Raw genomic sequence first — 10,046 nt, forward strand, 5'->3', positions numbered from 1 at the left:
ATATGCAAATCCTCTTTAAATTAATCTTTGTTTTCTAAATTAAACACACATTAACCTTTTTCCTTGATGATGATTCACAATGCTCTTCTCTTTATAGAATTAGCACATCCTCTAAGATTATAAGAAATAATATTCATTACACAATTTGAACTTTACCTTCCATCTTGCTTCAAATCTCCTTACCCGTCTTATCTAAGAATCTTATTTTATTAATATAGACATCATCATCCTTAATTCCTTGAACACTGTAATCTTTCACTTTCTTCCATGTAAACTCTGCAATATCGTCAATTCTTCTTTCCTAGAGTCTATGATTACCCCTAACCAAATCATAATCAGATAGGAACTCACAACACATCGCCACTCCTCTTGAGAAATTATCTTCCGAGGACCCATATAACTCCAAAAAAAATATTTGATCCACCTACCACTTCCTTCTGTAACCATTATTCTGAATGGCAAATAATTGATTTAAGCGCTATAGAGTTCCGCTTAACTTTCAATAATGAAGAAGCAGTCCTTATCTTTCTTGGTTTCATAAGGGCTTGGTCTAACTGATTATGATTTTTAAGCGCTATGATTTCTTGGAAGAGATATGAGAGGTTCATGCTCTTTTCACCCTTGTTGGTGCCTCTCACACCCTTAAAAATTTGAAATTGCCATTCATGCATCCGGAGAAGCATCTTTGGACGCACCCAAATCGGAACCACAATGCGCTATTCTGAGACCACCACATTTTTGACCAAATTGTGGTATGGAGATGTGTCTCCGTATGATATTTGGATTTATTCGAAGATGAATCTCTGAAATGTCTCCTGAAAGTTTTTGAAAATGTAGTAAATACAAAGGGGGTTTATTTCAGATATTATACTAGCGTAAAATTAAAGTAAAATTCATTTATATTAAAATTAAATGGGGGTAAAAAATTCTTACATAAATTAAAAAATTCTTACACCGACATACCTCCGTCATGTTCTCTGTCTGCTCATTCCGAACCTCAAGTACCTCCCAGTTAGCTGGCATAGGTGGTTCTCTAGGAACATTTGATGTCATGATAGGGTGTGATACTCTATATAACCATGTCATGTAGCCCTTAACACAAAGTTGGAAAGTGAAGATTGTTATGAATATAAATTTTTTTGAAACGAAAAATAAAATAAAAAAATAATATATATATATATATATATATATATATATATATATATATATATATATATATATATATATATATATATATATATATATATATATATATATATATATATGAGTTTAATTGAAATACACTGACGGTGTAAAAGGATTTTACACCGTCAGTTAATCATAGACGTCGGATATTAAAAGAAGTTTGACTTTTATTTTAAAAATCTTTAAAGTAATACAAACGGATGATGGTGATGAATCGACGGTGTAAAACTTTTTACACTGACAGTGTATAGTAATTAATCTCTCTCTCTCTCTCTCTCTCTCTCTCTCTCTCTATATATATATATATATATATATATATATATATATATATATATATATATATATATATATATATATATAAAGTAAGGATAAACTCGTAGTACAATTAGGAGAAAAAAAGATAAAATACACTAGAGGCACCTAAGATAGAAAAACAACAAACAACCACAAAATAGAGGAGAAATCACTAAAACAACCCAGAAAAGCAAAAGAATAGAAGCCACCAAGCGAGAAGAGAGATCCCCAAAAACAAAACTGACTAGCCACTGCCCAACCACCAGAGAAACAAGATAGAGCTCAGACCACCAATCCCATCAACAACGAAGCTTAGTACATCCAGCGACAACCAAAACCATAACACCTCTCAGGAGGGGGACCCACCTTAAGAAACTCTATTGGTTAATGCACATGATAGAGTTATGAAGTCGTCCAGAGAGAAAGATTGAGTTCGCTGCATAAAAATAAATACCTATTAAAAAAATTATCTTTTCCTCCACCTCTTTCACGTTTGTTGGAGAACCAGAGAACAACTTATTATTACGAACAAACCAAATGGTCGTCACCACAACATGTCAAATCATAACAAAATCACCATAACCTTAATACTACCTCCTGAGGATCGAAGGAGCTCAAAAGAGTGTTAAGATCTCTAGGAAAGGAAACCTGGACATTGAATCACCTGAAGCAAACCCTCACACAAAATACAAGTGATACCCTCTGGATTGCTAATAACCTTCTGCTTGAAAAGATTTTCTCTAAAAAGGAACATATCCTACATAATTTTCCAAGAAAAGACTTTCACCTTAGAAGGAATCCAACTATACCAAATAAACGAAAGAGTAGTGTCATACCTTAATTTTACCCGGATATTTTAAATTCATCTGATACATGTCCATTTGTCGAGTTTCGTATTTTCATTCATATGCATTTTTATCATAAAAAAAGTCACAATAATCATGCATATATGCATTATAGTAAAATAGTCAACATAAAATCAATATTTTACATGTTGAAGAAATTGACTAAAATTGCATTTTTTTCATTATGCATTTTGAAAAATAAGTTCATGATCATTTGATTTATCTTCAAAATATCAATTTGAATTTTATTAATCATTTTCATACATCATAAAACAAAAATCAATGTTTCTAGAAGATCCAAATATCTCTCATTTATTACATCATTATTCCATACATATATTACATGATTATTCAATATTTAATTAAATAAGTTTCTAGAAGACACCCACACTCTTTGCATAATTCTTAAACTATCATTTTTAGAGCCTATAAATAAAATCATTCTCATTCACAAATCACACCACCAATCATTCACAAAAACTAACCCAAAACTCTCTTCATTTTCTTTCAAGTCATTTCTTTCTTTTTATTGAATAGGTAGGATCTTATGTTTGTTCTTTATTTAATTCTATTGCATTTTTACTCTTACTTTATTTATTTAGCACCTTAATCATCACCATTTTGCATGGAAACAAAATTCATTCTAAATCAAGAGTTGAAAAGTGTTCTTGAACCTCCATGAGCAGAAGTGATTAAATGTGATTTAATTTTGTGTGCATTATTTCTCTTGCTACACTTAATTAGTATCTTAATCATCACCATTTTGTATGGAAACTTCATTGATTCAAAATCAAAGAGTTTAAAGTGTTCTTGAACATCCTTGAGCAAAAGTGTTTCAATATGATTTAATTTTTGTCTATTTAATTTTATTTGCATTATTATTCTTGTTGCACTTATTTAATCACCAGTATTTTATATGAAAACTCCATTGATTCAAAATCAAGAATTTAAAATGTTCTTGATCCTTCATTAACAAAAATGGTAAAATGAAAAATGATGCTTGTTTTACATAAATAATATATTCAATAGCTTCCCAATATCACCCAGAGCATGAATTCATGATTCGTTTGTCATGAGGGTGGATAAGCTGGCCGAATCAAGCAAACATATACTGCTGCATTTTTGTTGATTTTCGATTTTTATTGTTGTTTATTCGCTGATTCTAAAAATACCATTGTGTTTGTGAGATCGAGTAGATAAATTTTATTTCTTTATTTGCTTAATTCTGTAAATAATTGAGAAAGTTTTTGGTATTTTTACGTTTTTGTTGGAACAATTTTTCTTTCATTTTTGTTGCTACGAGGATAGTAATCAAATAAGGGGGTTGGGGAAGATGAAGTATCCCCCGCACCCCTTGATTGCTCAATACAGACCTATGGGTCCCTCTTCTTTGGGCCTAGAGCATTTTCCTAGCTACACCCATAATTTCCAGTTTGTTTTTGTCTTTTGTATATTATTTATTTATTTATTATTGCTTTATTTATTTATTTTTGTTCTTTTTTTTTATTTCCTTTAGTTTTTTAAAATTCTTTTACCCCTTGTATTGATAGTGTGTCCCTCCCATTTATTATTTTTTAACTTTTTATTATTTTATTTTTTAGTTTATTTTATTGTTTTTTTTATGCATAATTGTTAATCCAAAAAGGCAAAATGACCATTAAAATTAACCTTTTAAAAATAATAAGATAAAATGTGTTTAATCAATATCAAGTACATTTTTCAAAATCACACTAAGCTTTTTTTTAGTAAGCACCTCATACCATTTCACAATCCATTTTCACTAATGCGATAAAACACTCTATCAACATCGAGTTTCTCTTCCGCTTTCTCAACTCGTTAATATTTTTTCCTAACAAATGCGAAAGAAATGGGTCCTTGGAGTCTCGCATTCCTTGAATCCTTGAATGATTGCTCTCGAGGCTCACATCTTGAGTTAACTTTTCATTCACTCTTTTCGTTTCTAAAATACTTAAATAACTTGGACGAAAAGAGGGGCCATTCGAGTCTAGCATTTCGGAGGAACCTTTAAACAATCTTTTGAATGTTTATTGTCCATCAAACAATTTCTTAAATACATTGAATGAAAAATATATTGTTGGAGTCTAGCATTCAAGAAATATCCCGAATAATTGGTTCTGAGGCTCACATCTTGTTCTTACCAAGTATTCGTCATTCACCTTAAAAAACATTCAAACACATCAAACTTACTTTCTCTCCTCGTGCGATTGAAAACCTTTTATAAGAGAACATTTGTCTAATCCTTTCTAACGCATACAAACTTTCATTTAAGCCTCCGCCGCGAGTAAACAAGCCATATTTTACCGTTAGAATGCGATCTAGACACGGGTTCAAATTTAATACACCTTTAATCAATCAAACCTATCATTTCTCGCTCCCATGCGATTGAAAACTTTTCATAAGTGAACAATTGACTAATCATTTCTAACACGTACAAACTTAAGCTTAAGCCTCTGCCGCGAGTAATTAAGCCAGGTTTTACCATTAGAATGCGATCTAGATACGTGTTCAAATCAATACAATGTTAATATATCAAAATCATTTCAAAAAGAGTGATGGCTAATATTTTCTAATGCATATACAAACTAGCGCTTAAGTCTCCACCGTGAGCATGCAAGCCCACGTTTAGTCATTAGAATGCAATCTAAGTAATCGCTCATTAAAACAAACCAACATGCATATTGTAGCCTCCCCGAACTACGAATGCTCTGATTTCCTTAATGCACTATAAGGATACGTAGGCACGAGATTGCGAGATCTTGGCGAGTACACTAATAAAAAAACCTCCATTTTTGAGGTTTCTTTTCCTTTTATTTTTAATCTTTTATTCACTCTAAGAAAACAATTAACATAAGCTGACATTCAATCGCAAATTTAACTAAGAGGTTCTCATTGAGTACAACGTACGTGAGGGGTGCTAGTACATTTCCCTTGCGTAATCGACTCCTGAACCCGACTATGGTTGCGACGACCAGTATTCTATTTTTAAAGGTTTATCTATATTTTTCTATTCCTTCATTAGGATAAATAAAGTTCGGTGGCGACTCTGTTTGATTCAATATTTCCGCGACCATCGCGAAGGATCGTATTTTTTGAGATGAGACAGCTGGAAACTCTATTAGGAAAGTCATGCTCCAAGCAAGAGAGAGTAAAGCCTAACTTAGTTAACTTTGAAATAAATATTGGATTTGCGTAATTGTCTCCTTCATGTAGTATTTGCTTGCTTACTTATTTGTTGTCTTCCTGCTTATATGTTTATTATCTTGTTATCTTGGGATTCAGGATGATATCATGAGTAAAGCTCTACACCTGAGCTTTAGGAAAAGAAGAGAGAACACCTTAGTTAGAGTTATAAGTTGTGTAGTGTTAGTCTCCAAGGACCTCTCCTTATATGCCTAGCATGAAGTCTTCCCCTAGAGTTGACGTTTTCATAGATCTCATTGTAAAGCATTTGGCCTGCCGCATTACTTGATTCATGAAGGGTTCATGACTCTGGGAACCACTCTTAGAACCAGTTTTTGTCTTGGTGATTGCGTAGTATTAGACTCCATTGACTACTCCTTGTGTGCCTAGTACGAACACCCCGTCCAGAATAGACCCTTTCGTCATAAAACAACTCGCATGTTGTAGGACCTTGATACAATTAGCGTCCATGACTCTAGGAACCTTATCCAAATCATCAGTGTCAACCAAGTGAGAGGTTTATGGTTAGAAATCCTAGAACTATCCACTATAGAGAACCTACCCATAGGTTGTTTTGCGATACTCATGTTATCTTGGCTCCTAACTATACATGTATTGCATTTGTGCATAAAAAAACAATAAAAAAATTTCATGCATTTGCGTTTCATCAGCATGCATGCATATCATTCTCAAAATACAAAAAAAAAACTCATACATCCTTTGTCCATAACCTATAGATGATTTTTTGACACTCGTATCGAACTTGAAACATCTCTTGGAAGACCATGGATCCATTGGAGCAAAGCCATTTTGCATTGAGAAGAGATGTGGACTCGATGAAAAACTAGATATACCAAATTGTGGAGGATATGGTAGCTTTACCAAAAAGAGAGGACAACATTCAGCGAACTACAATCATTGAAAATGTCATCCCAGTTGCAAACTTTGCTGTACAAGTGTGTCACACTGTCTGAGATGGGTATTCCTCATATCATGATGATGTTTAGTATCATAACTTTTCATTCTCGGTGCCAAATTCCCAAGGGACAAGCCTGGTGGTGAATACTGAACATCCACAAGATAATGAGATTGCTGAAAGATGTCGTGTGCTAGACAAAAGACTTAAAGTTATAGAAGGGCGAGATATTTTTGATCTGGATGCCTTAGACATGTTCTTAGTATCTGGTCTGGTTAAACCCTTGAAGTTTAAGATACTGAATTTTGAAAAGTACATAAGGGATAGTTATCCAAAGCATAATTTGGTGATGTTCTACTAAAAAATGACCTCCTATGCTCACAACGATAAGCTAATAATTCAATATTTTCAAGACATTTTGACTAGGGGCATCGTTGAGTTGGTATATGACGTTAGAAAGGAGCCACATTCAGTTATGGTAGGACCTAGCTAACTCCGTTTTAAAGAAATACAAATATAATTTAGACATGGCTCTAGATCGCATGCATTTACTAGGCCTATCTCAGAAGAGCAATGAACCCTTCAAAGGGTACGCCCAAAGATGGAGAGAATTGGCGGCTTACGTTGAACCATCACTTTTAGAGAAATAATTGATGTACTTATTCAGGTATACCTTGTGAATCCTTTACTTTGAAAGGATGATAAGCAGTGCATTGTTGCGTTGTTTTTCGCAAGTGTACGAACGCGTCAGAGTAATATAAAAGATTATCGTATTCACAGAGACCAAGTGTCAATCTATCGTTATCTGTTGTTATGATGTTTATCAAAGGCAATCGAAATAGGTGTTTTTGTAGTGTGCAATGAAAAGTAAAGTATTTAAATAGAATATAATTAATAAAGACATGGTCGAATGTAATTCACGCAATTAATTGATAATCCAAGTACTTGCTAGTAGAGCTACTTATGGGCAGTGTTTCCTACTTTGAAAAGAACTAATTTAATAGGAACTGTCGCTTTCGCGTATTCAGAACCGAGTTGTACTCCCTAATCAAACCCTCTTATTGTCACTTATAAAAAGGCGCGCATTGCGTTAGAGTAGTAAACCTATTTTTAAGAAATATAGTATCTTGACTAAGTTGAAAAGTATTATAACCTGGGTTTCTTAACCAAAAGAGGTTCTTACGAACCAGACTCTAAACTTATAAACGCGTCCGAAAATAGTTTTAAAATCTCTTTTCTTCTTTATGTTAAAAACTCCTAATGAACTAAACAAAGCGCTTTCGCTGTTTTTGAAATAGTTAAAAACAATTAAGTTTAAAAAGACGTTGGACGACTTTCGATCTTACCCAACGGAATTGAAGTGCGGGAAAACTTAATTTGAAAGTTAAAATAGCCCTTAAGTGTTTCTACGAACAATTGTACGGATTACTGGTTTAATTACGATCCTTACATTCTAGCCTTATAAATTTAGCTAGACATGGTAAAGTAAAAGTGCATTAAAATAAATAAAAGTAGTGCGAGTGCGGAAAGTAAATAATTTAAAGCGAGTGCGAGGAAATAAACAAAACTAAAGCGAGTGCGAGAAATAAATAAAGTAAAAGCGAGTGCGGGAAATTAATAAAGTAAAAGCGAGTGCGGGAAATAAATAAAGTAAAAGCGAGTGCGGGAAATAAATAAAGCAAAAGCGAGTGCGGGAAATAAATAAAGTAAAAGCGAGTGCGGGAAATAAATAAAGTAAAAGCGAGTAATAAAAACTTGCTCCAATCGGAGGGCTGAGTAAATTGCAATGCGGAAAAGAATATAGCGGCAGGATTAACTTCCTTCCAAAGTGCTCCAAACTCGATTACAGACTCTATCACAGACTCGATCACACAATTATGGTAACACTCCAATGCGAAGCGATTACCACTATAAAATACTGAATATATGCCTAAGTGAAACAAAGTTGCTTCTGAGTTTGCCTCTGCTCTAAGTTTGGATCCTTGTAAAACTGAATTCGCGTTTCTATTTATAAGCAAATAAAAAAGGTGAAATTGACTTGGATGCCCTTCAACTTGAAAATAGAGGAAACCGTTTTCCTCTTATGGCGCCCGCCACAAGGCTATGGCACCCGCCACAAGCACAAAGTGGGGCGCCTTAGTGGAAGTGGTGGGAAAACGTGGGAGTTGATGGAAGTTTGAATTGGACACGTCATGGCTTGGACTGTGGCGCCCGCCATTGGGTAGGCCATAAGAGCAAAATGCTGATTTTTAGGGTTTTTGCCTCTTTTTTGCTCCTTTTCTCGATCGGGGCTCCGATTAAAGTAAAAACCTGAAAACAAAGGAAAACACAGTAATAACACAACAAAATGATAATAAAATAACTAGAATGCATGTGAAATCGGAGTCGAAAATACGTAAATTTTAGTGTGATCAAACTCTCCCACACTTAAACCTTTGTTTGTCCTCAAGCAAAACATTGAAAAGCTCATAAAAGAAAATTTGTGCAAACGAGTGCCTCAGGTAGAAATTTCAAGTTCAAGTTGGGATGCAGTGATAGGTACTAACTGAGTGAACTAAGGGTATCATGATGACACTAATCCGCAAATACGGACATAAACTTCATTCCTATATTAACCAACCCATATTATCCCACAATACCTAGGCCTGCTTCTTCATCTCTTTTGTGTCCTTTTCATTCAGGCGCAATCACATTAAGCCCGTTATCCGTACATACTTCATAGTAGAGTGGCCTGTTAGTGATTATGATCAAAGCATGGGATTTCTGGCACATAAATATGTGTAAATCCTTTCATTGGACCCAACTGTAGTTGTGGGAGATAGGATCGTAATCCGCCCTACAGAGTTCAATGCCAGATACCTTTGAACCAACTAATAGTGAGTACTGCTTTTCTTTTTCTTTTTCTTTTTGTAGCAATTTTTTACAATTCTTTGGTTTAAATGACTTTGTGAGGGTCACCTATACCGGAGTTGCCTTTTTGCTTTCTTTTGTTTTTTTGTTTTTCTGGATCATTCACTTATTTGCATCGGTCCCCTACGTAGAGGATGCGTAGGCTGGAGCTGACTGCTGAGATAAACTACTAAGGACTTATACAGAAATGATGATTAAGGCCATGGTATATGGGGTTTCGGGAATGATTCCTATATTTTACGAAGCTTATGGTGCTAAAACAGATACTGATGTTTCGCAAAGTTCTCCCAAGTCACCACATCCTTACTCAAAACATGTCCTTAAAACCTGAAAACTTTCGAAATAACACTATTTTCTTTTGCAAAATTTTTGGTGGGGCTAAAGGTATAGGGAGGTAGGATTGTACTAAAGGTCTACTGTATTTGGTGACTCGTCAGACTCATGCATTATCCTAAAAAGCAAAATAAACAACTAAAAGGAAATAAAAAACAGTAAATAAAACTGAAGATAAAAGGAAAGCAATAAATGCTCCTCCCACACTTAAATCGAACATTGTCCCCAATGTTTCGAAATAAGATAAGGAAGAGTTACCTGGCAACCTATTGCTGACCACTAGTGCCCTCGCCATCCTGAGGTGGACGACGGGATCGGGTACGACGACGATCTCTCTGATCCATCCTCGCCTACAAGGCATC

Source organism: Lathyrus oleraceus, chromosome 1, assembly GCF_024323335.1.
Source record: "Lathyrus oleraceus cultivar Zhongwan6 chromosome 1, CAAS_Psat_ZW6_1.0, whole genome shotgun sequence".
NCBI lineage: Eukaryota > Viridiplantae > Streptophyta > Magnoliopsida > Fabales > Fabaceae > Lathyrus > Lathyrus oleraceus.